This window comes from Paramormyrops kingsleyae, chromosome 1 (assembly GCF_048594095.1).
Source record: "Paramormyrops kingsleyae isolate MSU_618 chromosome 1, PKINGS_0.4, whole genome shotgun sequence".
In the NCBI taxonomy this organism is placed as follows: Eukaryota; Metazoa; Chordata; class Actinopteri; order Osteoglossiformes; family Mormyridae; genus Paramormyrops; species Paramormyrops kingsleyae.
In genome coordinates, this window is record NC_132797.1 from 18,085,626 (window position 1) to 18,110,709 (window position 25,084).

The 25,084-nt window shown below is 42.6% G+C and overlaps 35 non-coding genes across 35 annotated transcripts; all 35 read left to right on the forward strand.

Annotated features, from left to right (window-relative positions):
* The first annotated feature begins 397 nt into the window (after positions 1–397).
* On the forward strand, positions 398–470 carry trnav-cac (transfer RNA valine (anticodon CAC)). Its single transcript has one exon. It is a non-coding gene; the product is annotated as a tRNA-Val (tRNA).
* Positions 471–1,096: 626 nt separating this feature from the next.
* trnav-cac (transfer RNA valine (anticodon CAC)) lies at positions 1,097–1,169 on the forward strand. Its single transcript has one exon. It is a non-coding gene; the product is annotated as a tRNA-Val (tRNA).
* A 620-nt stretch (positions 1,170–1,789) lies between these two features.
* trnav-aac (transfer RNA valine (anticodon AAC)) lies at positions 1,790–1,862 on the forward strand. Its single transcript has one exon. It is a non-coding gene; the product is annotated as a tRNA-Val (tRNA).
* Positions 1,863–2,483: 621 nt separating this feature from the next.
* trnav-uac (transfer RNA valine (anticodon UAC)) lies at positions 2,484–2,556 on the forward strand. The gene has a single exon. It is a non-coding gene; the product is annotated as a tRNA-Val (tRNA).
* Positions 2,557–3,181: 625 nt separating this feature from the next.
* On the forward strand, positions 3,182–3,254 carry trnav-aac (transfer RNA valine (anticodon AAC)). The gene has a single exon. It is a non-coding gene; the product is annotated as a tRNA-Val (tRNA).
* A 626-nt stretch (positions 3,255–3,880) lies between these two features.
* trnav-cac (transfer RNA valine (anticodon CAC)) lies at positions 3,881–3,953 on the forward strand. Its single transcript has one exon. It is a non-coding gene; the product is annotated as a tRNA-Val (tRNA).
* Positions 3,954–4,574: 621 nt separating this feature from the next.
* Positions 4,575–4,647, forward strand: trnav-uac (transfer RNA valine (anticodon UAC)). Its single transcript has one exon. It is a non-coding gene; the product is annotated as a tRNA-Val (tRNA).
* Positions 4,648–5,273: 626 nt separating this feature from the next.
* Positions 5,274–5,346, forward strand: trnav-cac (transfer RNA valine (anticodon CAC)). The gene has a single exon. It is a non-coding gene; the product is annotated as a tRNA-Val (tRNA).
* A 621-nt stretch (positions 5,347–5,967) lies between these two features.
* Positions 5,968–6,040, forward strand: trnav-uac (transfer RNA valine (anticodon UAC)). Its single transcript has one exon. It is a non-coding gene; the product is annotated as a tRNA-Val (tRNA).
* Positions 6,041–6,666: 626 nt separating this feature from the next.
* On the forward strand, positions 6,667–6,739 carry trnav-cac (transfer RNA valine (anticodon CAC)). The gene has a single exon. It is a non-coding gene; the product is annotated as a tRNA-Val (tRNA).
* Positions 6,740–7,360: 621 nt separating this feature from the next.
* trnav-uac (transfer RNA valine (anticodon UAC)) lies at positions 7,361–7,433 on the forward strand. Its single transcript has one exon. It is a non-coding gene; the product is annotated as a tRNA-Val (tRNA).
* Positions 7,434–8,059: 626 nt separating this feature from the next.
* On the forward strand, positions 8,060–8,132 carry trnav-cac (transfer RNA valine (anticodon CAC)). The gene has a single exon. It is a non-coding gene; the product is annotated as a tRNA-Val (tRNA).
* Positions 8,133–8,753: 621 nt separating this feature from the next.
* On the forward strand, positions 8,754–8,826 carry trnav-uac (transfer RNA valine (anticodon UAC)). Its single transcript has one exon. It is a non-coding gene; the product is annotated as a tRNA-Val (tRNA).
* Positions 8,827–9,452: 626 nt separating this feature from the next.
* trnav-cac (transfer RNA valine (anticodon CAC)) lies at positions 9,453–9,525 on the forward strand. The gene has a single exon. It is a non-coding gene; the product is annotated as a tRNA-Val (tRNA).
* Positions 9,526–10,145: 620 nt separating this feature from the next.
* Positions 10,146–10,218, forward strand: trnav-aac (transfer RNA valine (anticodon AAC)). The gene has a single exon. It is a non-coding gene; the product is annotated as a tRNA-Val (tRNA).
* A 1,321-nt stretch (positions 10,219–11,539) lies between these two features.
* trnav-cac (transfer RNA valine (anticodon CAC)) lies at positions 11,540–11,612 on the forward strand. The gene has a single exon. It is a non-coding gene; the product is annotated as a tRNA-Val (tRNA).
* Positions 11,613–12,232: 620 nt separating this feature from the next.
* On the forward strand, positions 12,233–12,305 carry trnav-aac (transfer RNA valine (anticodon AAC)). Its single transcript has one exon. It is a non-coding gene; the product is annotated as a tRNA-Val (tRNA).
* A 626-nt stretch (positions 12,306–12,931) lies between these two features.
* On the forward strand, positions 12,932–13,004 carry trnav-aac (transfer RNA valine (anticodon AAC)). Its single transcript has one exon. It is a non-coding gene; the product is annotated as a tRNA-Val (tRNA).
* A 626-nt stretch (positions 13,005–13,630) lies between these two features.
* Positions 13,631–13,703, forward strand: trnav-cac (transfer RNA valine (anticodon CAC)). Its single transcript has one exon. It is a non-coding gene; the product is annotated as a tRNA-Val (tRNA).
* A 626-nt stretch (positions 13,704–14,329) lies between these two features.
* trnav-aac (transfer RNA valine (anticodon AAC)) lies at positions 14,330–14,402 on the forward strand. The gene has a single exon. It is a non-coding gene; the product is annotated as a tRNA-Val (tRNA).
* A 620-nt stretch (positions 14,403–15,022) lies between these two features.
* trnav-aac (transfer RNA valine (anticodon AAC)) lies at positions 15,023–15,095 on the forward strand. The gene has a single exon. It is a non-coding gene; the product is annotated as a tRNA-Val (tRNA).
* A 621-nt stretch (positions 15,096–15,716) lies between these two features.
* On the forward strand, positions 15,717–15,789 carry trnav-cac (transfer RNA valine (anticodon CAC)). Its single transcript has one exon. It is a non-coding gene; the product is annotated as a tRNA-Val (tRNA).
* A 621-nt stretch (positions 15,790–16,410) lies between these two features.
* Positions 16,411–16,483, forward strand: trnav-uac (transfer RNA valine (anticodon UAC)). The gene has a single exon. It is a non-coding gene; the product is annotated as a tRNA-Val (tRNA).
* Positions 16,484–17,109: 626 nt separating this feature from the next.
* Positions 17,110–17,182, forward strand: trnav-cac (transfer RNA valine (anticodon CAC)). Its single transcript has one exon. It is a non-coding gene; the product is annotated as a tRNA-Val (tRNA).
* Positions 17,183–17,803: 621 nt separating this feature from the next.
* Positions 17,804–17,876, forward strand: trnav-uac (transfer RNA valine (anticodon UAC)). The gene has a single exon. It is a non-coding gene; the product is annotated as a tRNA-Val (tRNA).
* Positions 17,877–18,502: 626 nt separating this feature from the next.
* Positions 18,503–18,575, forward strand: trnav-cac (transfer RNA valine (anticodon CAC)). Its single transcript has one exon. It is a non-coding gene; the product is annotated as a tRNA-Val (tRNA).
* A 621-nt stretch (positions 18,576–19,196) lies between these two features.
* Positions 19,197–19,269, forward strand: trnav-uac (transfer RNA valine (anticodon UAC)). The gene has a single exon. It is a non-coding gene; the product is annotated as a tRNA-Val (tRNA).
* A 626-nt stretch (positions 19,270–19,895) lies between these two features.
* Positions 19,896–19,968, forward strand: trnav-cac (transfer RNA valine (anticodon CAC)). Its single transcript has one exon. It is a non-coding gene; the product is annotated as a tRNA-Val (tRNA).
* Positions 19,969–20,589: 621 nt separating this feature from the next.
* trnav-uac (transfer RNA valine (anticodon UAC)) lies at positions 20,590–20,662 on the forward strand. Its single transcript has one exon. It is a non-coding gene; the product is annotated as a tRNA-Val (tRNA).
* A 626-nt stretch (positions 20,663–21,288) lies between these two features.
* trnav-uac (transfer RNA valine (anticodon UAC)) lies at positions 21,289–21,361 on the forward strand. Its single transcript has one exon. It is a non-coding gene; the product is annotated as a tRNA-Val (tRNA).
* Positions 21,362–21,987: 626 nt separating this feature from the next.
* trnav-cac (transfer RNA valine (anticodon CAC)) lies at positions 21,988–22,060 on the forward strand. The gene has a single exon. It is a non-coding gene; the product is annotated as a tRNA-Val (tRNA).
* Positions 22,061–22,681: 621 nt separating this feature from the next.
* On the forward strand, positions 22,682–22,754 carry trnav-uac (transfer RNA valine (anticodon UAC)). Its single transcript has one exon. It is a non-coding gene; the product is annotated as a tRNA-Val (tRNA).
* A 626-nt stretch (positions 22,755–23,380) lies between these two features.
* trnav-cac (transfer RNA valine (anticodon CAC)) lies at positions 23,381–23,453 on the forward strand. Its single transcript has one exon. It is a non-coding gene; the product is annotated as a tRNA-Val (tRNA).
* Positions 23,454–24,074: 621 nt separating this feature from the next.
* trnav-uac (transfer RNA valine (anticodon UAC)) lies at positions 24,075–24,147 on the forward strand. Its single transcript has one exon. It is a non-coding gene; the product is annotated as a tRNA-Val (tRNA).
* Positions 24,148–24,773: 626 nt separating this feature from the next.
* Positions 24,774–24,846, forward strand: trnav-cac (transfer RNA valine (anticodon CAC)). The gene has a single exon. It is a non-coding gene; the product is annotated as a tRNA-Val (tRNA).
* The last annotated feature ends 238 nt before the right edge of the window (positions 24,847–25,084 follow it).

Below are 25,084 nucleotides of genomic sequence, written 5' to 3' on the forward strand. Positions count from 1 at the left end.
CAATCATCAGATGCTTCTTAGCGGGTGTCCGGAGCAGAGGCCTGGCAGAAGTTGAGTGCGAAATCATTGATCCTACTGAAATGAAACGATACCTTGCCAATCCTATCATGGTAGTGAGAAGAGTACTGTGAATTGTTACGTTAGGAACACAGCAGTTGCTTTCTGTTTCTGAATCTTGTGAAGTATGACGAAGTGACTTGATTGGTGTGAAGTCACTTTGCAGGTTCCTGATTAATGTCGTTTGAAGACAGAACTGATACTAGCATGTGGGCATGACGGCATTGCAAAGAGGCCAACTGCTGGTTTTTCACATTTGATTCAATGAGAGGATGAGCCACTGACAATTGGCAGATTACCTAAAATGTGCTTTGCTGAAGGAAGCCACTGCATGTCAGTTGTTTCCATAGTGTAGTGGTTATCACATTAGCTTCACACGCGAAAAGTCCTCGGCTCGAATCCGAGTGGAAACACGGTAGTCTTCTACTTTTGGCACAAGCATCAAATCCAACACACCAGTGAAACCAAGTTGCCCTTGTTCATAAGTCTCACACACTGACACAATGCATGACATTACACAAAGTGTCGGTCTTCACTGTCTTAATCGTTCTACATACTGTATACCTCAAAATTCAACCAGCATGTGAGAAATAAAATTAGCCAAAAGACTAAATGCAAGCAAGGGGCCTGATTTTGATGTTCAATCATCAGATGCTTCTTAGCGGGTGTCCGGAGCAGAGGCCTTGCAGAAGTTGAGTGCGAAATCATTGATCCTACTGAAATGAAACGATACCTTGCCAATCCTATTATGGTAGTGAGAAGAGTCCTGTGAATTGTTACGTCAGGAACACAGTAGTTGCTTTTTGTTTCTGAATCTTGTGTAGTATGACGAAGTGACTTGATTGGTGTGAAGTCACTTTGCAGGTTCCTGATTAAATTCGTTTGAAGACAGAACTGATACTAGCATGTGGGCATGACGGCATTGCAAAGGAGGCCAACTGCTGGTCTTTCACATTTGATTCAATGAGAGGATGAGCCGCTGACAATTGGCAGATTACGTAAAATTTCCTTTGCTGAAGGAAGCCATTGTATGTCAGTTGTTTCCATAGTGTAGTGGTTATCACGTTCGCCTCACACGCGAAAGGTCCTCGGTTCGAAACCGAGTGGAAACATGTTGGTCTTCTGCTTTTGGCCCAAGCTTCAAATCCAACACACCAGTTAAACCAAGTTGCCCTCGTTCATAAGTCTCACACAATGACAAAATGCATGGTGTTCCACAAAGTGTCAGCCTTCACTTTCTTAATAGTTCTACATATAGCTCAAAACTCAACCAGCATGTGAGAAATAAAATTAGCCAAAAGAGCATATGCAAGCAAGCGGCCTGATTTTGATGTTCAATCATCAGATGCTTCTTAGCGGGTGTCCGGAGCAGAGGCCTGGCAGAAGTTGAGTGCGAAATCATTGATCCTACTGAAATGAAACGATACCTTGCCAATCCTATCATGGTAGTGAGAAGAGTACTGTGAATTGTTACGTTAGGAACACAGCAGTTGCTTTCTGTTTCTGAATCTTGTGAAGTATGACGAAGTGACTTGATTGGTGTGAAGTCACTTTGCAGGTTCCTGATTAATGTCGTTTGAAGACAGAACTGATACTAGCATGTGGGCATGACGGCATTGCAAAGAGGCCAACTGCTGGTTTTTCACATTTGATTCAATGAGAGGATGAGCCACTGACAATTGGCAGATTACCTAAAATTTCCTTTGCTGAAGGAAGCCATTGCATATCAGTTGTTTCCATAGTGTAGTGGTTATCACATTCGCCTAACACGTGAAAGGTCCTCGGTTCGAAACCGAGTGGAAACATGTTGGTCTTCTGCTTTTGGCCCAAGCTTCAAATCCAACACACCAGTTAAACCAAGTTGCCCTCGTTCATGAGTCTCACACAATGACAATATGCATGGTGTTCCACAAAGTTTCAGCCTTCACTTTCTTAATAGTTCTACATATTGCTCAAAACTCAACCAGCATGTGAGAAATAAAATTAGCCAAAAGAGCATATGCAAGCAAGCGGCCTGATTTTGATGTTCAATCATCAGATGCTTCTTAGCGGGTGTCCGGAGCAGAGGCCTTGCAGAAGTTGAGTGCGAAGTCATTGATCCTACTGAAATGAAACGATACCTTGCCAATCCTATCATGGTAGTGAGAAGAGTACTGTGAATTGTTACGTTAGGAACACAGCAGTTGCTTTCTGTTTCTGAATCTTGTGTAGTATGACGAAGTGACTTGATTGGTGTGAAGTCACTTTGCAGGTTCCTGATTAAATTCGTTTGAAGACAGAACTGATACTAGCATGTGGGCATGACGGCATTGCAAAGGAGGCCAACTGCTGGTTTTTCACATTTGATTCAATGAGAGGATGAGCCACTGACAATTGGCAGATTACCTAAAATGTCCTTTGCTGAAGGAAGCCACTGCATGTCAGTTGTTTCCATAGTGTAGTGGTTATCACATTCGCTTTACACGCGAAAAGTCCTCGACTCGAATCCGAGTGGAAACATGGTAGTCTTCTACTTTTGGCACAAGCATCAAATCCAACACACCAGTGAAACCAAGTTGCCCTTGTTCATAAGTCTCACACACTGACACAATGCATGACATTACTCAAAGTGTCGGTCTTCACTGTCTTAATCGTTCTACATACTGTATACCTCAAAATTCAACCAGCATGTGAGAAATAAAATTAGCCAAAAGAGCATATGCAAGCAAGCGGCCTGATTTTGATGTTCAATCATCAGATGCTTCTTAGCGGGTGTCTGGAGCAGAGGCCTGGCAGAAGTTGAGTGCGAAATCATTGATCCTACTGAAATGAAACGATACCTTGCCAATCCTATCATGGTAGTGAGAAGAGTACTGTGAATTGTTACGTTAGGAACACAGCAGTTGCTTTCTGTTTCTGAATCTTGTTAAGTATGACGAAGTGACTTGATTGGTGTGAAGTCACTTTGCAGGTTCCTGATTAATGTCGTTTGAAGACAGAACTGATACTAGCATGTGGGCATGACGGCATTGCAAAGAGGCCAACTGCTGGTTTTTCACATTTGATTCAATGAGAGGATGAGCCACTGACAATTGGCAGATTACCTAAAATTTCCTTTGCTGAAGGAAGCCATTGCATATCAGCTGTTTCCATAGTGTAGTGGTTATCACATTCGCCTAACACGCGAAAGGTCCTCGGTTCGAAACCGAGTGGAAACATGTTGGTCTTCTGCTTTTGGCCCAAGCTTCAAATCCAACACACCAGTTAAACCAAGTTGCCCTCGTTCATAAGTCTCACACACTGACACAATGCATGACATTACACAAAGTGTCGGTCTTCACTGTCTTAATAGTTCTACATACTGTATACCTCAAAATTCAACCAGCATGTGAGAAATAAAATTAGCCAAAAGACTAAATGCAAGCAAGCGGCCTGATTTTGATGTTCAATCATCAGATGCTTCTTAGCGGGTGTCCGGAGCAGAGGCCTTGCAGAAGTTGAGTGCGAAATCATTGATCCTACTGAAATGAAACGATACCTTGCCAATCCTATTATGGTAGTGAGAAGAGTCCTGTGAATTGTTACGTCAGGAACACAGTAGTTGCTTTTTGTTTCTGAATCTTGTGTAGTATGACGAAGTGACTTGATTGGTGTGAAGTCACTTTGCAGGTTCCTGATTAAATTCGTTTGAAGACAGAACTGATACTAGCATGTGGGCATGACGGCATTGCAAAGGAGGCCAACTGCTGGTCTTTCACATTTGATTCAATGAGAGGATGAGCCGCTGACAATTGGCAGATTACGTAAAATTTCCTTTGCTGAAGGAACCCATTGTATGTCAGTTGTTTCCATAGTGTAGTGGTTATCACGTTCGCCTCACACGCGAAAGGTCCTCGGTTCGAAACCGAGTGGAAACATGTTGGTCTTCTGCTTTTGGCCCAAGCTTCAAATCCAACACACCAGTTAAACCAAGTTGCCCTCGTTCATAAGTCTCACACAATGACAAAATGCATGGTGTTCCACAAAGTGTCAGCCTTCACTTTCTTAATAGTTCTACATATAGCTCAAAACTCAACCAGCATGTGAGAAATAAAATTAGCCAAAAGAGCATATGCAAGCAAGCGGCCTGATTTTGATGTTCAATCATCAGATGCTTCTTAGCGGGTGTCCGGAGCAGAGGCCTTGCAGAAGTTGAGTGCGAAGTCATTGATCCTACTGAAATGAAACGATACCTTGCCAATCCTATCATGGTAGTGAGAAGAGTACTGTGAATTGTTACGTTAGGAACACAGCAGTTGCTTTCTGTTTCTGAATCTTGTGTAGTATGACGAAGTGACTTGATTGGTGTGAAGTCACTTTGCAGGTTCCTGATTAAATTCGTTTGAAGACAGAACTGATACTAGCATGTGGGCATGACGGCATTGCAAAGGAGGCCAACTGCTGGTTTTTCACATTTGATTCAATGAGAGGATGAGCCACTGACAATTGGCAGATTACCTAAAATGTCCTTTGCTGAAGGAAGCCACTGCATGTCAGTTGTTTCCATAGTGTAGTGGTTATCACATTCGCTTTACACGCGAAAAGTCCTCGGCTCGAATCCGAGTGGAAACATGGTAGTCTTCTACTTTTGGCACAAGCATCAAATCCAACACACCAGTGAAACCAAGTTGCCCTTGTTCATAAGTCTCACACACTGACACAATGCATGACATTACACAAAGTGTCGGTCTTCACTGTCTTAATAGTTCTACATACTGTATACTTCAAAATTCAACCAGCATGTGAGAAATAAAATTAGCCAAAAGACTAAATGCAAGCAAGGGGCCTGATTTTGATGTTCAATCATCAGATGCTTCTTAGCGGGTGTCCGGAGCAGAGGCCTTGCAGAAGTTGAGTGCGAAATCATTGATCCTACTGAAATGAAACGATACCTTGCCAATCCTATTATGGTAGTGAGAAGAGTCCTGTGAATTGTTACGTCAGGAACACAGTAGTTGCTTTTTGTTTCTGAATCTTGTGTAGTATGACGAAGTGACTTGATTGGTGTGAAGTCACTTTGCAGGTTCCTGATTAAATTCGTTTGAAGACAGAACTGATACTAGCATGTGGGCATGACGGCATTGCAAAGGAGGCCAACTGCTGGTCTTTCACATTTGATTCAATGAGAGGATGAGCCGCTGACAATTGGCAGATTACGTAAAATTTCCTTTGCTGAAGGAAGCCATTGTATGTCAGTTGTTTCCATAGTGTAGTGGTTATCACGTTCGCCTCACACGCGAAAGGTCCTCGGTTCGAAACCGAGTGGAAACATGTTGGTCTTCTGCTTTTGGCCCAAGCTTCAAATCCAACACACCAGTTAAACCAAGTTGCCCTCGTTCATAAGTCTCACACAATGACAAAATGCATGGTGTTCCACAAAGTGTCAGCCTTCACTTTCTTAATAGTTCTACATATAGCTCAAAACTCAACCAGCATGTGAGAAATAAAATTAGCCAAAAGAGCATATGCAAGCAAGCGGCCTGATTTTGATGTTCAATCATCAGATGCTTCTTAGCGGGTGTCCGGAGCAGAGGCCTTGCAGAAGTTGAGTGCGAAGTCATTGATCCTACTGAAATGAAACGATACCTTGCCAATCCTATCATGGTAGTGAGAAGAGTACTGTGAATTGTTACGTTAGGAACACAGCAGTTGCTTTCTGTTACTGAATCTTGTGTAGTATGACGAAGTGACTTGATTGGTGTGAAGTCACTTTGCAGGTTCCTGATTAAATTCGTTTGAAGACAGAACTGATACTAGCATGTGGGCATGACGGCATTGCAAAGGAGGCCAACTGCTGGTTTTTCACATTTGATTCAATGAGAGGATGAGCCACTGACAATTGGCAGATTACCTAAAATGTCCTTTGCTGAAGGAAGCCACTGCATGTCAGTTGTTTCCATAGTGTAGTGGTTATCACATTCGCTTTACACGCGAAAAGTCCTCGGCTCGAATCCGAGTGGAAACATGGTAGTCTTCTACTTTTGGCACAAGCATCAAATCCAACACACCAGTGAAACCAAGTTGCCCTTGTTCATAAGTCTCACACACTGACACAATGCATGACATTACACAAAGTGTCGGTCTTCACTGTCTTAATAGTTCTACATACTGTATACCTCAAAATTCAACCAGCATGTGAGAAATAAAATTAGCCAAAAGACTAAATGCAAGCAAGGGGCCTGATTTTGATGTTCAATCATCAGATGCTTCTTAGCGGGTGTCCGGAGCAGAGGCCTTGCAGAAGTTGAGTGCGAAATCATTGATCCTACTGAAATGAAACGATACCTTGCCAATCCTATTATGGTAGTGAGAAGAGTCCTGTGAATTGTTACGTCAGGAACACAGTAGTTGCTTTTTGTTTCTGAATCTTGTGTAGTATGACGAAGTGACTTGATTGGTGTGAAGTCACTTTGCAGGTTCCTGATTAAATTCGTTTGAAGACAGAACTGATACTAGCATGTGGGCATGACGGCATTGCAAAGGAGGCCAACTGCTGGTCTTTCACATTTGATTCAATGAGAGGATGAGCCGCTGACAATTGGCAGATTACGTAAAATTTCCTTTGCTGAAGGAACCCATTGTATGTCAGTTGTTTCCATAGTGTAGTGGTTATCAAGTTCGCCTCACACGCGAAAGGTCCTCGGTTCGAAACCGAGTGGAAACATGTTGGTCTTCTGCTTTTGGCCCAAGCTTCAAATCCAACACACCAGTTAAACCAAGTTGCCCTCGTTCATAAGTCTCACACAATGACAAAATGCATGGTGTTCCACAAAGTGTCAGCCTTCACTTTCTTAATAGTTCTACATATAGCTCAAAACTCAACCAGCATGTGAGAAATAAAATTAGCCAAAAGAGCATATGCAAGCAAGCGGCCTGATTTTGATGTTCAATCATCAGATGCTTCTTAGCGGGTGTCCGGAGCAGAGGCCTGGCAGAAGTTGAGTGCGAAATCATTGATCCTACTGAAATGAAACGATACCTTGCCAATCCTATCATGGTAGTGAGAAGAGTACTGTGAATTGTTACGTTAGGAACACAGCAGTTGCTTTCTGTTTCTGAATCTTGTGAAGTATGACGAAGTGACTTGATTGGTGTGAAGTCACTTTGCAGGTTCCTGATTAATGTCGTTTGAAGACAGAACTGATACTAGCATGTGGGCATGACGGCATTGCAAAGGAGGCCAACTGCTGGTTTTTCACATTTGATTCAATGAGAGGATGAGCCACTGACAATTGGCAGATTACCTAAAATGTCCTTTGCTGAAGGAAGCCACTGCATGTCAGTTGTTTCCATAGTGTAGTGGTTATCACATTCGCTTTACACGCGAAAAGTCCTCGGCTCGAATCCGAGTGGAAACATGGTAGTCTTCTACTTTTGGCACAAGCATCAAATCCAACACACCAGTGAAACCAAGTTGCCCTTGTTCATAAGTCTCACACACTGACACAATGCATGACATTACACAAAGTGTCGGTCTTCACTGTCTTAATAGTTCTACATACTGTATACCTCAAAATTCAACCAGCATGTGAGAAATAAAATTAGCCAAAAGACTAAATGCAAGCAAGGGGCCTGATTTTGATGTTCAATCATCAGATGCTTCTTAGCGGGTGTCCGGAGCAGAGGCCTTGCAGAAGTTGAGTGCGAAATCATTGATCCTACTGAAATGAAACGATACCTTGCCAATCCTATTATGGTAGTGAGAAGAGTCCTGTGAATTGTTACGTCAGGAACACAGTAGTTGCTTTTTGTTTCTGAATCTTGTGTAGTATGACGAAGTGACTTGATTGGTGTGAAGTCACTTTGCAGGTTCCTGATTAAATTCGTTTGAAGACAGAACTGATACTAGCATGTGGGCATGACGGCATTGCAAAGGAGGCCAACTGCTGGTCTTTCACATTTGATTCAATGAGAGGATGAGCCGCTGACAATTGGCAGATTACGTAAAATTTCCTTTGCTGAAGGAACCCATTGTATGTCAGTTGTTTCCATAGTGTAGTGGTTATCAAGTTCGCCTCACACGCGAAAGGTCCTCGGTTCGAAACCGAGTGGAAACATGTTGGTCTTCTGCTTTTGGCCCAAGCTTCAAATCCAACACACCAGTTAAACCAAGTTGCCCTCGTTCATAAGTCTCACACAATGACAAAATGCATGGTGTTCCACAAAGTGTCAGCCTTCACTTTCTTAATAGTTCTACATATAGCTCAAAACTCAACCAGCATGTGAGAAATAAAATTAGCCAAAAGAGCATATGCAAGCAAGCGGCCTGATTTTGATGTTCAATCATCAGATGCTTCTTAGCGGGTGTCCGGAGCAGAGGCCTTGCAGAAGTTGAGTGCGAAGTCATTGATCCTACTGAAATGAAACGATACCTTGCCAATCCTATCATGGTAGTGAGAAGAGTACTGTGAATTGTTACGTTAGGAACACAGCAGTTGCTTTCTGTTTCTGAATCTTGTGTAGTATGACGAAGTGACTTGATTGGTGTGAAGTCACTTTGCAGGTTCCTGATTAAATTCGTTTGAAGACAGAACTGATACTAGCATGTGGGCATGACGGCATTGCAAAGGAGGCCAACTGCTGGTTTTTCACATTTGATTCAATGAGAGGATGAGCCACTGACAATTGGCAGATTACCTAAAATGTCCTTTGCTGAAGGAAGCCACTGCATGTCAGTTGTTTCCATAGTGTAGTGGTTATCACATTCGCTTTACACGCGAAAAGTCCTCGGCTCGAATCCGAGTGGAAACATGGTAGTCTTCTACTTTTGGCACAAGCATCAAATCCAACACACCAGTGAAACCAAGTTGCCCTTGTTCATAAGTCTCACACACTGACACAATGCATGACATTACACAAAGTGTCGGTCTTCACTGTCTTAATCGTTCTACATACTGTATACCTCAAAATTCAACCAGCATGTGAGAAATAAAATTAGCCAAAAGACTAAATGCAAGCAAGGGGCCTGATTTTGATGTTCAATCATCAGATGCTTCTTAGCGGGTGTCCGGAGCAGAGGCCTTGCAGAAGTTGAGTGCGAAATCATTGATCCTACTGAAATGAAACGATACCTTGCCAATCCTATTATGGTAGTGAGAAGAGTCCTGTGAATTGTTACGTCAGGAACACAGTAGTTGCTTTTTGTTTCTGAATCTTGTGTAGTATGACGAAGTGACTTGATTGGTGTGAAGTCACTTTGCAGGTTCCTGATTAAATTCGTTTGAAGACAGAACTGATACTAGCATGTGGGCATGACGGCATTGCAAAGGAGGCCAACTGCTGGTCTTTCACATTTGATTCAATGAGAGGATGAGCCGCTGACAATTGGCAGATTACGTAAAATTTCCTTTGCTGAAGGAACCCATTGTATGTCAGTTGTTTCCATAGTGTAGTGGTTATCACGTTCGCCTCACACGCGAAAGGTCCTCGGTTCGAAACCGAGTGGAAACATGTTGGTCTTCTGCTTTTGGCCCAAGCTTCAAATCCAACACACCAGTTAAACCAAGTTGCCCTCGTTCATAAGTCTCACACAATGACAAAATGCATGGTGTTCCACAAAGTGTCAGCCTTCACTTTCTTAATAGTTCTACATATAGCTCAAAACTCAACCAGCATGTGAGAAATAAAATTAGCCAAAAGAGCATATGCAAGCAAGCGGCCTGATTTTGATGTTCAATCATCAGATGCTTCTTAGCGGGTGTCCGGAGCAGAGGCCTGGCAGAAGTTGAGTGCGAAATCATTGATCCTACTGAAATGAAACGATACCTTGCCAATCCTATCATGGTAGTGAGAAGAGTACTGTGAATTGTTACGTTAGGAACACAGCAGTTGCTTTCTGTTTCTGAATCTTGTGAAGTATGACGAAGTGACTTGATTGGTGTGAAGTCACTTTGCAGGTTCCTGATTAATGTCGTTTGAAGACAGAACTGATACTAGCATGTGGGCATGACGGCATTGCAAAGAGGCCAACTGCTGGTTTTTCACATTTGATTCAATGAGAGGATGAGCCACTGACAATTGGCAGATTACCTAAAATTTCCTTTGCTGAAGGAAGCCATTGCATATCAGTTGTTTCCATAGTGTAGTGGTTATCACATTCGCCTAACACGCGAAAGGTCCTCGGTTCGAAACCGAGTGGAAACATGTTGGTCTTCTGCTTTTGGCCCAAGCTTCAAATCCAACACACCAGTTAAACCAAGTTGCCCTCGTTCATGAGTCTCACACAATGACAATATGCATGGTGTTCCACAAAGTTTCAGCCTTCACTTTCTTAATAGTTCTACATATTGCTCAAAACTCAACCAGCATGTGAGAAATAAAATTAGCCAAAAGAGCATATGCAAGCAAGCGGCCTGATTTTGATGTTCTATCATCAGATGCTTCTTAGCGGGTGTCCGGAGCAGAGGCCTTGCAGAAGTTGAGTGCGAAGTCATTGATCCTACTGAAATGAAACGATACCTTGCCAATCCTATCATGGTAGTGAGAAGAGTACTGTGAATTGTTACGTTAGGAACACAGCAGTTGCTTTCTGTTTCTGAATCTTGTGTAGTATGACGAAGTGACTTGATTGGTGTGAAGTCACTTTGCAGGTTCCTGATTAAATTCGTTTGAAGACAGAACTGATACTAGCATGTGGGCATGACGGCATTGCAAAGGAGGCCAACTGCTGGTTTTTCACATTTGATTCAATGAGAGGATGAGCCACTGACAATTGGCAGATTACCTAAAATGTCCTTTGCTGAAGGAATCCACTGCATGTCAGTTGTTTCCATAGTGTAGTGGTTATCACATTCGCTTTACACGCGAAAAGTCCTTCGACTCGAATCCGAGTGGAAACATGGTAGTCTTCTACTTTTGGCACAAGCATCAAATCCAACACACCAGTGAAACCAAGTTGCCCTTGTTCATAAGTCTCACACACTGACACAATGCATGACATTACTCAAAGTGTCGGTCTTCACTGTCTTAATCGTTCTACATACTGTATACCTCAAAATTCAACCAGCATGTGAGAAATAAAATTAGCCAAAAGACTAAATGCAAGCAAGGGGCCTGATTTTGATGTTCAATCATCAGATGCTTCTTAGCGGGTGTCCGGAGCAGAGGCCTTGCAGAAGTTGAGTGCGAAATCATTGATCCTACTGAAATGAAACGATACCTTGCCAATCCTATTATGGCAGTGAGAAGAGTCCTGTGAATTGTTACGTCAGGAACACAGTAGTTGCTTTTTGTTTCTGAATCTTGTGTAGTATGACGAAGTGACTTGATTGGTGTGAAGTCACTTTGCAGGTTCCTGATTAAATTCGTTTGAAGACAGAACTGATACTAGCATGTGGGCATGACGGCATTGCAAAGGAGGCCAACTGCTGGTCTTTCACATTTGATTCAATGAGAGGATGAGCCGCTGACAATTGGCAGATTACGTAAAATTTTCTTTGCTGAAGGAAGCCATTGTATGTCAGTTGTTTCCATAGTGTAGTGGTTATCACGTTCGCCTCACACGCGAAAGGTCCTCGGTTCGAAACCGAGTGGAAACATGTTGGTCTTCTGCTTTTGGCCCAAGCTTCAAATCCAACACACCAGTTAAACCAAGTTGCCCTCGTTCATAAGTCTCACACAATGACAAAATGCATGGTGTTCCACAAAGTGTCAGCCTTCACTTTCTTAATAGTTCTACATATAGCTCAAAACTCAACCAGCATGTGAGAAATAAAATTAGCCAAAAGAGCATATGCAAGCAAGCGGCCTGATTTTGATGTTCAATCATCAGATGCTTCTTAGCGGGTGTCTGGAGCAGAGGCCTGGCAGAAGTTGAGTGCGAAATCATTGATCCTACTGAAATGAAACGATACCTTGCCAATCCTATCATGGTAGTGAGAAGAGTACTGTGAATTGTTACGTTAGGAACACAGCAGTTGCTTTCTGTTTCTGAATCTTGTTAAGTATGACGAAGTGACTTGATTGGTGTGAAGTCACTTTGCAGGTTCCTGATTAATGTCGTTTGAAGACAGAACTGATACTAGCATGTGGGCATGACGGCATTGCAAATAGGCCAACTGCTGGTTTTTCACATTTGATTCAATGAGAGGATGAGCCACTGACAATTGGCAGATTACCTAAAATTTCCTTTGCTGAAGGAAGCCATTGCATATCAGCTGTTTCCATAGTGTAGTGGTTATCACATTCGCCTAACACGCGAAAGGTCCTCGGTTCGAAACCGAGTGGAAACATGTTGGTCTTCTGCTTTTGGCCCAAGCTTCAAATCCAACACACCAGTTAAACCAAGTTGCCCTCGTTCATAAGTCTCACACAATGACAAAATGCATGGTGTTTCACAAAGTGTCAGCCTTCACTTTCTTAATAGTTCTACATACTGCATACTTCAAAATTCAACCAGCATGTGAGAAATAAAATTAGCCAAAAGACTAAATGCAAGCAAGCGGCCTGATTTTGATGTTCAATCATCAGATGCTTCTTAGCGGGTGTCCGGAGCAGAGGCCTTGCAGAAGTTGAGTGCGAAATCATTGATCCTACTGAAATGAAACGATACCTTGCCAATCCTATTATGGTAGTGAGAAGAGTCCTGTGAATTGTTACGTCAGGAACACAGTAGTTGCTTTTTGTTTCTGAATCTTGTGTAGTATGACGAAGTGACTTGATTGGTGTGAAGTCACTTTGCAGGTTCCTGATTAAATTCATTTGAAGACAGAACTGATACTAGCATGTGGGCATGACGGTATTGCAAAGGAGGCCAACTGCTGGTCTTTCACATTTGATTCAATGAGAGGATGAGCCGCTGACAATTGGCAGATTACCTAAAATTTCCTTTGCTGAAGGAAGCCATTGCATATCAGTTGTTTCCATAGTGTAGTGGTTATCACATTCGCCTAACACGCGAAAGGTCCTCGGTTCGAAACCGAGTGGAAACATGGTAGTCTTCTACTTTTGGCACAAGCATCAAATCCAACACACCAGTGAAACCAAGTTGCCCTTGTTCATAAGTCTCACACACTGACACAATGCATGACATTACACAAAGTGTCGGTCTTCACTGTCTTAATAGTTCTACATACTGTATACCTCAAAATTCAACCAGCATGTGAGAAAAAAAATTAGCCAAAAGACTAAATGCAAGCAAGGGGCCTGATTTTGATGTTCAATCATCAGATGCTTCTTAGCGGGTGTCCGGAGCAGAGGCCTTGCAGAAGTTGAGTGCGAAATCATTGATCCTACTGAAATGAAACGATACCTTGCCAATCCTATTATGGCAGTGAGAAGAGTCCTGTGAATTGTTACGTCAGGAACACAGTAGTTGCTTTTTGTTTCTAAATCTTGTGTAGTATGACGAAGTGACTTGATTGGTGTGAAGTCACTTTGCAGGTTCCTGATTAAATTCGTTTGAAGACAGAACTGATACTAGCATGTGGGCATGACGGCATTGCAAAGGAGGCCAACTGCTGGTCTTTCACATTTGATTCAATGAGAGGATGAGCCGCTGACAATTGGCAGATTACGTAAAATTTCCTTTGCTGAAGGAAGCCATTGTATGTCAGTTGTTTCCATAGTGTAGTGGTTATCACGTTCGCCTCACACGCGAAAGGTCCTCGGTTCGAAACCGAGTGGAAACATGTTGGTCTTCTGCTTTTGGCCCAAGCTTCAAATCCAACACACCAGTTAAACCAAGTTGCCCTCGTTCATAAGTCTCACACAATGACAAAATGCATGGTGTTCCACAAAGTGTCAGCCTTCACTTTCTTAATAGTTCTACATACTGCATACTTCAAAATTCAACCAGCATGTGAGAAATAAAATTAGCCAAAAGACTAAATGCAAGCAAGCGGCCTGATTTTGATGTTCAATCATCAGATGCTTCTTAGCGGGTGTCCGGAGCAGAGGCCTTGCAGAAGTTGAGTGCGAAATCATTGATCCTACTGAAATGAAACGATACCTTGCCAATCCTATTATGGTAGTGAGAAGAGTCCTGTGAATTGTTACGTCAGGAACACAGTAGTTGCTTTTTGTTTCTGAATCTTGTGTAGTATGACGAAGTGACTTGATTGGTGTGAAGTCACTTTGCAGGTTCCTGATTAAATTCATTTGAAGACAGAACTGATACTAGCATGTGGGCATGACGGCATTGCAAAGGAGGCCAACTGCTGGTCTTTCACATTTGATTCAATGAGAGGATGAGCCGCTGACAATTGGCAGATTACCTAAAATTTCCTTTGCTGAAGGAAGCCATTGCATATCAGTTGTTTCCATAGTGTAGTGGTTATCACATTCGCCTAACACGCGAAAGGTCCTCGGTTCGAAACCGAGTGGAAACATGTTGGTCTTCTGCTTTCGGCCCAAGCTTCAAATCCAACACACCAGTTAAACCAAGTTGCCCTTGTTCATAAGTCTGACACAATGACAAAATGCATGGTGTTCCACAAAGTGTCAGCCTTCACTTTCTTAATAGTTCTACATATAGTTCAAAACTCAACCAGCATGTGAGAAATAAAATTAGCCAAAAGGGCATATGCAAGCAAGCGGCCTGATTTTGATGTTCAATCATCAGATGCTTCTTAGCGGGTGTCCGGAGCAGAGGCCTGCCAGAAGTTGAGTGCGAAATCATTGATCCTACTGAAATGAAACGATACCTTGCCAATCCTATCATGGTAGTGAGAAGAGTACTGTGAATTGTTACGTTAGGAACACAGCAGTTGCTTTCTGTTTCTGAATCTTGTGAAGTATGACGAAGTGACTTGATTGGTGTGAAGTCACTTTGCAGGTTCCTGATTAATGTCGTTTGAAGACAGAACTGATACTAGCATGTGGGCATGACGGCATTGCAAAGAGGCCAACTGCTGGTTTTTCACATTTGATTCAATGAGAGGATGAGCCACTGACAATTGGCAGATTACCTAAAATTTCCTTTGCTGAAGGAAGCCATTGCATATCAGTTGTTTCCATAGTGTAGTGGTTATCACATTCGCCTAACACGCGAAAGGTCCTCGGTTCGAAACCGAGTGGAAACATGTTGGTCTTCTGCTTTTGGCCCAAGCTTCAAATCCAACACACCAGTTAAACCAAGTTGCCCTCGTTCATGAGTCTCACACAATGACAATATGCATGGTGTTCCACAAAGTTTCAGCCTTCACTTTCTTAATAGTTCTACATATTGCTCAAAACTCAACCAGCATGTGAGAAATAAAATTAGCCAAAAGAGCATATGCAAGCAAGCGGCCTGATTTTGATGTTCAATCATCAGATGCTTCTTAGCGGGTGTCCGGAGCAGAGGCCTGGCAGAAGTTGAATGCGAAATCATTGATCCTACTGAAATGAAACGATACCTTGCCAATCCTATTATGGTAGTGAGAAGAGTCCTGTGAATTGTTACGTCAGGAACACAGTAGTTGCTTTTTGTTTCTGAATCTTGTGTAGTATGACGAAGTGACTTGATTGGTGTGAAGTCACTTTGCAGGTTCCTGATTAAATTCGTTTGAAGACAGAACTGATACTAGCATGTGGGCATGACGGCATTGCAAAGGAGGCCAACTGCTGGTCTTTCACATTTGATTCAATGAGAGGATGAGCCGCTGACAATTGGCAGATTACGTAAAATTTCCTTTGCTGAAGGAACCCATTGTATGTCAGTTGTTTCCATAGTGTAGTGGTTATCAAGTTCGCCTCACACGCGAAAGGTCCTCGGTTCGAAACCGAGTGGAAACATGTTGGTCTTCTGCTTTTGGCCCAAGCTTCAAATCCAACACACCAGTTAAACCAAGTTGCCCTCGTTCATAAGTCTCACACAATGACAAAATGCATGGTGTTCCACAAAGTGTCAGCCTTCACTTTCTTAATAGTTCTACATATAGCTCAAAACTCAACCAGCATGTGAGAAATAAAATTAGCCAAAAGAGCATATGCAAGCAAGCGGCCTGATTTTGATGTTCAATCATCAGATGCTTCTTAGCGGGTGTCCGGAGCAGAGGCCTTGCAGAAGTTGAGTGCGAAGTCATTGATCCTACTGAAATGAAACGATACCTTGCCAATCCTATCATGGTAGTGAGAAGAGTACTGTGAATTGTTACGTTAGGAACACAGCAGTTGCTTTCTGTTTCTGAATCTTGTGTAGTATGACGAAGTGACTTGATTGGTGTGAAGTCACTTTGCAGGTTCCTGATTAAATTCGTTTGAAGACAGAACTGATACTAGCATGTGGGCATGACGGCATTGCAAAGGAGGCCAACTGCTGGTTTTTCACATTTGATTCAATGAGAGGATGAGCCACTGACAATTGGCAGATTACCTAAAATGTCCTTTGCTGAAGGAAGCCACTGCATGTCAGTTGTTTCCATAGTGTAGTGGTTATCACATTCGCTTTACACGCGAAAAATCCTCGGCTCGAATCCGAGTGGAAACATGGTAGTCTTCTACTTTTGGCACAAGCATCAAATCCAACACACCAGTGAAACCAAGTTGCCCTTGTTCATAAGTCTCACACACTGACACAATGCATGACATTACACAAAGTGTCGGTCTTCACTGTCTTAATAGTTCTACATACTGTATACCTCAAAATTCAACCAGCATGTGAGAAATAAAATTAGCCAAAAGACTAAATGCAAGCAAGGGGCCTGATTTTGATGTTCAATCATCAGATGCTTCTTAGCGGGTGTCCGGAGCAGAGGCCTTGCAGAAGTTGAGTGCGAAATCATTGATCCTACTGAAATGAAACGATACCTTGCCAATCCTATTATGGTAGTGAGAAGAGTCCTGTGAATTGTTACGTCAGGAACACAGTAGTTGCTTTTTGTTTCTGAATCTTGTGTAGTATGACGAAGTGACTTGATTGGTGTGAAGTCACTTTGCAGGTTCCTGATTAAATTCGTTTGAAGACAGAACTGATACTAGCATGTGGGCATGACGGCATTGCAAAGGAGGCCAACTGCTGGTCTTTCACATTTGATTCAATGAGAGGATGAGCCGCTGACAATTGGCAGATTACGTAAAATTTCCTTTGCTGAAGGAACCCATTGTATGTCAGTTGTTTCCATAGTGTAGTGGTTATCACGTTCGCCTCACACGCGAAAGGTCCTCGGTTCGAAACCGAGTGGAAACATGTTGGTCTTCTGCTTTTGGCCCAAGCTTCAAATCCAACACACCAGTTAAACCAAGTTGCCCTCGTTCATAAGTCTCACACAATGACAAAATGCATGGTGTTCCACAAAGTGTCAGCCTTCACTTTCTTAATAGTTCTACATATAGCTCAAAACTCAACCAGCATGTGAGAAATAAAATTAGCCAAAAGAGCATATGCAAGCAAGCGGCCTGATTTTGATGTTCAATCATCAGATGCTTCTTAGCGGGTGTCCGGAGCAGAGGCCTTGCAGAAGTTGAGTGCGAAGTCATTGATCCTACTGAAATGAAACGATACCTTGCCAATCCTATCATGGTAGTGAGAAGAGTACTGTGAATTGTTACGTTAGGAACACAGCAGTTGCTTTCTGTTTCTGAATCTTGTGTAGTATGACGAAGTGACTTGATTGGTGTGAAGTCACTTTGCAGGTTCCTGATTAAATTCGTTTGAAGACAGAACTGATACTAGCATGTGGGCATGACGGCATTGCAAAGGAGGCCAACTGCTGGTTTTTCACATTTGATTCAATGAGAGGATGAGCCACTGACAATTGGCAGATTACCTAAAATGTCCTTTGCTGAAGGAAGCCACTGCATGTCAGTTGTTTCCATAGTGTAGTGGTTATCACATTCGCTTTACACGCGAAAAGTCCTCGGCTCGAATCCGAGTGGAAACATGGTAGTCTTCTACTTTTGGCACAAGCATCAAATCCAACACACCAGTGAAACCAAGTTGCCCTTGTTCATAAGTCTCACACACTGACACAATGCATGACATTACACAAAGTGTCGGTCTTCACTGTCTTAATAGTTCTACATACTGTATACTTCAAAATTCAACCAGCATGTGAGAAATAAAATTAGCCAAAAGACTAAATGCAAGCAAGGGGCCTGATTTTGATGTTCAATCATCAGATGCTTCTTAGCGGGTGTCCGGAGCAGAGGCCTTGCAGAAGTTGAGTGCGAAATCATTGATCCTACTGAAATGAAACGATACCTTGCCAATCCTATTATGGTAGTGAGAAGAGTCCTGTGAATTGTTACGTCAGGAACACAGTAGTTGCTTTTTGTTTCTGAATCTTGTGTAGTATGACGAAGTGACTTGATTGGTGTGAAGTCACTTTGCAGGTTCCTGATTAAATTCGTTTGAAGACAGAACTGATACTAGCATGTGGGCATGACGGCATTGCAAAGGAGGCCAACTGCTGGTCTTTCACATTTGATTCAATGAGAGGATGAGCCGCTGACAATTGGCAGATTACGTAAAATTTCCTTTGCTGAAGGAACCCATTGTATGTCAGTTGTTTCCATAGTGTAGTGGTTATCAAGTTCGCCTCACACGCGAAAGGTCCTCGGTTCGAAACCGAGTGGAAACATGTTGGTCTTCTGCTTTTGGCCCAAGCTTCAAATCCAACACACCAGTTAAACCAAGTTGCCCTCGTTCATAAGTCTCACACAATGACAAAATGCATGGTGTTCCACAAAATGTCAGCCTTCACTTTCTTAATAGTTCTACATATAGCTCAAAACTCAACCAGCATGTGAGAAATAAAATTAGCCAAAAGAGCATATGCAAGCAAGCGGCCTGATTTTGATGTTCAATCATCAGATGCTTCTTAGCGGGTGTCCGGAGCAGAGGCCTTGCAGAAGTTGAGTGCGAAGTCATTGATCCTACTGAAATGAAACGATACCTTGCCAATCCTATCATGGTAGTGAGAAGAGTACTGTGAATTGTTACGTTAGGAACACAGCAGTTGCTTTCTGTTTCTGAATCTTGTGTAGTATGACGAAGTGACTTGATTGGTGTGAAGTCACTTTGCAGGTTCCTGATTAAATTCGTTTGAAGACAGAACTGATACTAGCATGTGGGCATGACGGCATTGCAAAGGAGGCCAACTGCTGGTTTTTCACATTTGATTCAATGAGAGGATGAGCCACTGACAATTGGCAGATTACCTAAAATGTCCTTTGCTGAAGGAAGCCACTGCATGTCAGTTGTTTCCATAGTGTAGTGGTTATCACATTCGCTTTACACGCGAAAAGTCCTCGGCTCGAATCCGAGTGGAAACATGGTAGTCTTCTACTTTTGGCACAAGCATCAAATCCAACACACCAGTGAAACCAAGTTGCCCTTGTTCATAAGTCTCACACACTGACACAATGCATGACATTACACAAAGTGTCGGTCTTCACTGTCTTAATAGTTCTACATACTGTATACCTCAAAATTCAACCAGCATGTGAGAAATAAAATTAGCCAAAAGACTAAATGCAAGCAAGGGGCCTGATTTTGATGTTCAATCATCAGATGCTTCTTAGCGGGTGTCCGGAGCAGAGGCCTTGCAGAAGTTGAGTGCGAAATCATTGATCCTACTGAAATGAAACGATACCTTGCCAATCCTATTATGGTAGTGAGAAGAGTCCTGTGAATTGTTACGTCAGGAACACAGTAGTTGCTTTTTGTTTCTGAATCTTGTGTAGTATGACGAAGTGACTTGATTGGTGTGAAGTCACTTTGCAGGTTCCTGATTAAATTCGTTTGAAGACAGAACTGATACTAGCATGTGGGCATGACGGCATTGCAAAGGAGGCCAACTGCTGGTCTTTCACATTTGATTCAATGAGAGGATGAGCCGCTGACAATTGGCAGATTACGTAAAATTTCCTTTGCTGAAGGAAGCCATTGTATGTCAGTTGTTTCCATAGTGTAGTGGTTATCACGTTCGCCTCACACGCGAAAGGTCCTTGGTTCGAAACCGAATGGAAACATGTTGGTCTTCTGCTTTTGGCCCAAGCTTCAAATCCAACACACCAGTTAAACCAAGTTGCCCTCGTTCATAAGTCTCACACAATGACAAAATGCATGGTGTTCCACAAAGTGTCAGCCTTCACTTTCTTAATAGTTCTACATATAGCTCAAAACTCAACCAGCATGTGAGAAATAAAATTAGCCAAAAGAGCATATGCAAGCAAGCGGCCTGATTTTGATGTTCAATCATCAGATGCTTCTTAGCGGGTGTCCGGAGCAGAGGCCTTGCAGAAGTTGAGTGCGAAGTCATTGATCCTACTGAAATGAAACGATACCTTGCCAATCCTATCATGGTAGTGAGAAGAGTACTGTGAATTGTTACGTTAGGAACACAGCAGTTGCTTTCTGTTTCTGAATCTTGTGTAGTATGACGAAGTGACTTGATTGGTGTGAAGTCACTTTGCAGGTTCCTGATTAAATTCGTTTGAAGACAGAACTGATACTAGCATGTGGGCATGACGGCATTGCAAAGGAGGCCAACTGCTGGTTTTTCACATTTGATTCAATGAGAGGATGAGCCACTGACAATTGGCAGATTACCTAAAATGTCCTTTGCTGAAGGAAGCCACTGCATGTCAGTTGTTTCCATAGTGTAGTGGTTATCACATTCGCTTTACACGCGAAAAGTCCTCGGCTCGAATCCGAGTGGAAACATGGTAGTCTTCTACTTTTGGCACAAGCATCAAATCCAACACACCAGTGAAACCAAGTTGCCCTTGTTCATAAGTCTCACACACTGACACAATGCATGACATTACACAAAGTGTCGGTCTTCACTGTCTTAATAGTTCTACATACTGTATACCTCAAAATTCAACCAGCATGTGAGAAATAAAATTAGCCAAAAGACTAAATGCAAGCAAGGGGCCTGATTTTGATGTTCAATCATCAGATGCTTCTTAGCGGGTGTCCGGAGCAGAGGCCTTGCAGAAGTTGAGTGCGAAATCATTGATCCTACTGAAATGAAACGATACCTTGCCAATCCTATTATGGTAGTGAGAAGAGTCCTGTGAATTGTTACGTCAGGAACACAGTAGTTGCTTTTTGTTTCTGAATCTTGTGTAGTATGACGAAGTGACTTGATTGGTGTGAAGTCACTTTGCAGGTTCCTGATTAAATTCGTTTGAAGACAGAACTGATACTAGCATGTGGGCATGACGGCATTGCAAAGGAGGCCAACTGCTGGTTTTTCACATTTGATTCAATGAGAGGATGAGCCACTGACAATTGGCAGATTACCTAAAATGTCCTTTGCTGAAGGAAGCCACTGCATGTCAGTTGTTTCCATAGTGTAGTGGTTATCACATTCGCTTTACACGCGAAAAGTCCTCGGCTCGAATCCGAGTGGAAACATGGTAGTCTTCTACTTTTGGCACAAGCATCAAATCCAACACACCAGTGAAACCAAGTTGCCCTTGTTCATAAGTCTCACACACTGACACAATGCATGACATTACACAAAGTGTCGGTCTTCACTGTCTTAATAGTTCTACATACTGTATACCTCAAAATTCAACCAGCATGTGAGAAATAAAATTAGCCAAAAGACTAAATGCAAGCAAGGGGCCTGATTTTGATGTTCAATCATCAGATGCTTCTTAGCGGGTGTCCGGAGCAGAGGCCTTGCAGAAGTTGAGTGCGAAATCATTGATCCTACTGAAATGAAACGATACCTTGCCAATCCTATTATGGTAGTGAGAAGAGTCCTGTGAATTGTTACGTCAGGAACACAGTAGTTGCTTTTTGTTTCTGAATCTTGTGTAGTATGACGAAGTGACTTGATTGGTGTGAAGTCACTTTGCAGGTTCCTGATTAAATTCGTTTGAAGACAGAACTGATACTAGCATGTGGGCATGACGGCATTGCAAAGGAGGCCAACTGCTGGTCTTTCACATTTGATTCAATGAGAGGATGAGCCGCTGACAATTGGCAGATTACGTAAAATTTCCTTTGCTGAAGGAAGCCATTGTATGTCAGTTGTTTCCATAGTGTAGTGGTTATCACGTTCGCCTCACACGCGAAAGGTCCTTGGTTCGAAACCGAATGGAAACATGTTGGTCTTCTGCTTTTGGCCCAAGCTTCAAATCCAACACACCAGTTAAACCAAGTTGCCCTCGTTCATAAGTCTCACACAATGACAAAATGCATGGTGTTCCACAAAGTGTCAGCCTTCACTTTCTTAATAGTTCTACATATAGCTCAAAACTCAACCAGCATGTGAGAAATAAAATTAGCCAAAAGAGCATATGCAAGCAAGCGGCCTGATTTTGATGTTCAATCATCAGATGCTTCTTAGCGGGTGTCCGGAGCAGAGGCCTTGCAGAAGTTGAGTGCGAAGTCATTGATCCTACTGAAATGAAACGATACCTTGCCAATCCTATCATGGTAGTGAGAAGAGTACTGTGAATTGTTACGTTAGGAACACAGCAGTTGCTTTCTGTTTCTGAATCTTGTGTAGTATGACGAAGTGACTTGATTGGTGTGAAGTCACTTTGCAGGTTCCTGATTAAATTCGTTTGAAGACAGAACTGATACTAGCATGTGGGCATGACGGCATTGCAAAGGAGGCCAACTGCTGGTTTTTCACATTTGATTCAATGAGAGGATGAGCCACTGACAATTGGCAGATTACCTAAAATGTCCTTTGCTGAAGGAAGCCACTGCATGTCAGTTGTTTCCATAGTGTAGTGGTTATCACATTCGCTTTACACGCGAAAAGTCCTCGGCTCGAATCCGAGTGGAAACATGGTAGTCTTCTACTTTTGGCACAAGCATCAAATCCAACACACCAGTGAAACCAAGTTGCCCTTGTTCATAAGTCTCACACACTGACACAATGCATGACATTACACAAAGTGTCGGTCTTCACTGTCTTAATAGTTCTACATACTGTATACCTCAAAATTCAACCAGCATGTGAGAAATAAAATTAGCCAAAAGACTAAATGCAAGCAAGGGGCCTGATTTTGATGTTCAATCATCAGATGCTTCTTAGCGGGTGTCCGGAGCAGAGGCCTTGCAGAAGTTGAGTGCGAAATCATTGATCCTACTGAAATGAAACGATACCTTGCCAATCCTATTATGGTAGTGAGAAGAGTCCTGTGAATTGTTACGTCAGGAACACAGTAGTTGCTTTTTGTTTCTGAATCTTGTGTAGTATGACGAAGTGACTTGATTGGTGTGAAGTCACTTTGCAGGTTCCTGATTAAATTCGTTTGAAGACAGAACTGATACTAGCATGTGGGCATGACGGCATTGCAAAGGAGGCCAACTGCTGGTCTTTCACATTTGATTCAATGAGAGGATGAGCCGCTGACAATTGGCAGATTACGTAAAATTTCCTTTGCTGAAGGAAGCCATTGTATGTCAGTTGTTTCCATAGTGTAGTGGTTATCACGTTCGCCTCACACGCGAAAGGTCCTTGGTTCGAAACCGAATGGAAACATGTTGGTCTTCTGCTTTTGGCCCAAGCTTCAAATCCAACACACCAGTTAAACCAAGTTGCCCTCGTTCATAAGTCTCACACAATGACAAAATGCATGGTGTTCCACAAAGTGTCAGCCTTCACTTTCTTAATAGTTCTACATATAGCTCAAAACTCAACCAGCATGTGAGAAATAAAATTAGCCAAAAGAGCATATGCAAGCAAGCGGCCTGATTTTGATGTTCAATCATCAGATGCTTCTTAGCGGGTGTCCGGAGCAGAGGCCTGGCAGAAGTTGAGTGCGAAATCATTGATCCTACTGAAATGAAACGATACCTTGCCAATCCTATCATGGTAGTGAGAAGAGTACTGTGAATTGTTACGTTAGGAACACAGCAGTTGCTTTCTGTTTCTGAATCTTGTGAAGTATGACGAAGTGACTTGATTGGTGTGAAGTCACTTTGCAGGTTCCTGATTAATGTCGTTTGAAGACAGAACTGATACTAGCATGTGGGCATGACGGCATTGCAAAGGAGGCCAACTGCTGGTTTTTCACATTTGATTCAATGAGAGGATGAGCCACTGACAATTGGCAGATTACCTAAAATGTCCTTTGCTGAAGGAAGCCACTGCATGTCAGTTGTTTCCATAGTGTAGTGGTTATCACATTCGCTTTACACGCGAAAAGTCCTCGGCTCGAATCCGAGTGGAAACATGGTAGTCTTCTACTTTTGGCACAAGCATCAAATCCAACACACCAGTGAAACCAAGTTGCCCTTGTTCATAAGTCTCACACACTGACACAATGCATGACATTACACAAAGTGTCGGTCTTCACTGTCTTAATAGTTCTACATACTGTATACCTCAAAATTCAACCAGCATGTGAGAAATAAAATTAGCCAAAAGACTAAATGCAAGCAAGGGGCCTGATTTTGATGTTCAATCATCAGATGCTTCTTAGCGGGTGTCCGGAGCAGAGGCCTTGCAGAAGTTGAGTGCGAAATCATTGATCCTACTGAAATGAAACGATACCTTGCCAATCCTATTATGGTAGTGAGAAGAGTCCTGTGAATTGTTACGTCAGGAACACAGTAGTTGCTTTTTGTTTCTGAATCTTGTGTAGTATGACGAAGTGACTTGATTGGTGTGAAGTCACTTTGCAGGTTCCTGATTAAATTCGTTTGAAGACAGAACTGATACTAGCATGTGGGCATGACGGCATTGCAAAGGAGGCCAACTGCTGGTCTTTCACATTTGATTCAATGAGAGGATGAGCCGCTGACAATTGGCAGATTACGTAAAATTTCCTTTGCTGAAGGAAGCCATTGTATGTCAGTTGTTTCCATAGTGTAGTGGTTATCACGTTCGCCTCACACGCGAAAGGTCCTCGGTTCGAAACCGAGTGGAAACATGTTGGTCTTCTGCTTTTGGCCCAAGCTTCAAATCCAACACACCAGTTAAACCAAGTTGCCCTCGTTCATAAGTCTCACACAATGACAAAATGCATGGTGTTCCACAAAGTGTCAGCCTTCACTTTCTTAATAGTTCTACATATAGCTCAAAACTCAACCAGCATGTGAGAAATAAAATTAGCCAAAAGAGCATATGCAAGCAAGCGGCCTGATTTTGATGTTCAATCATCAGATGCT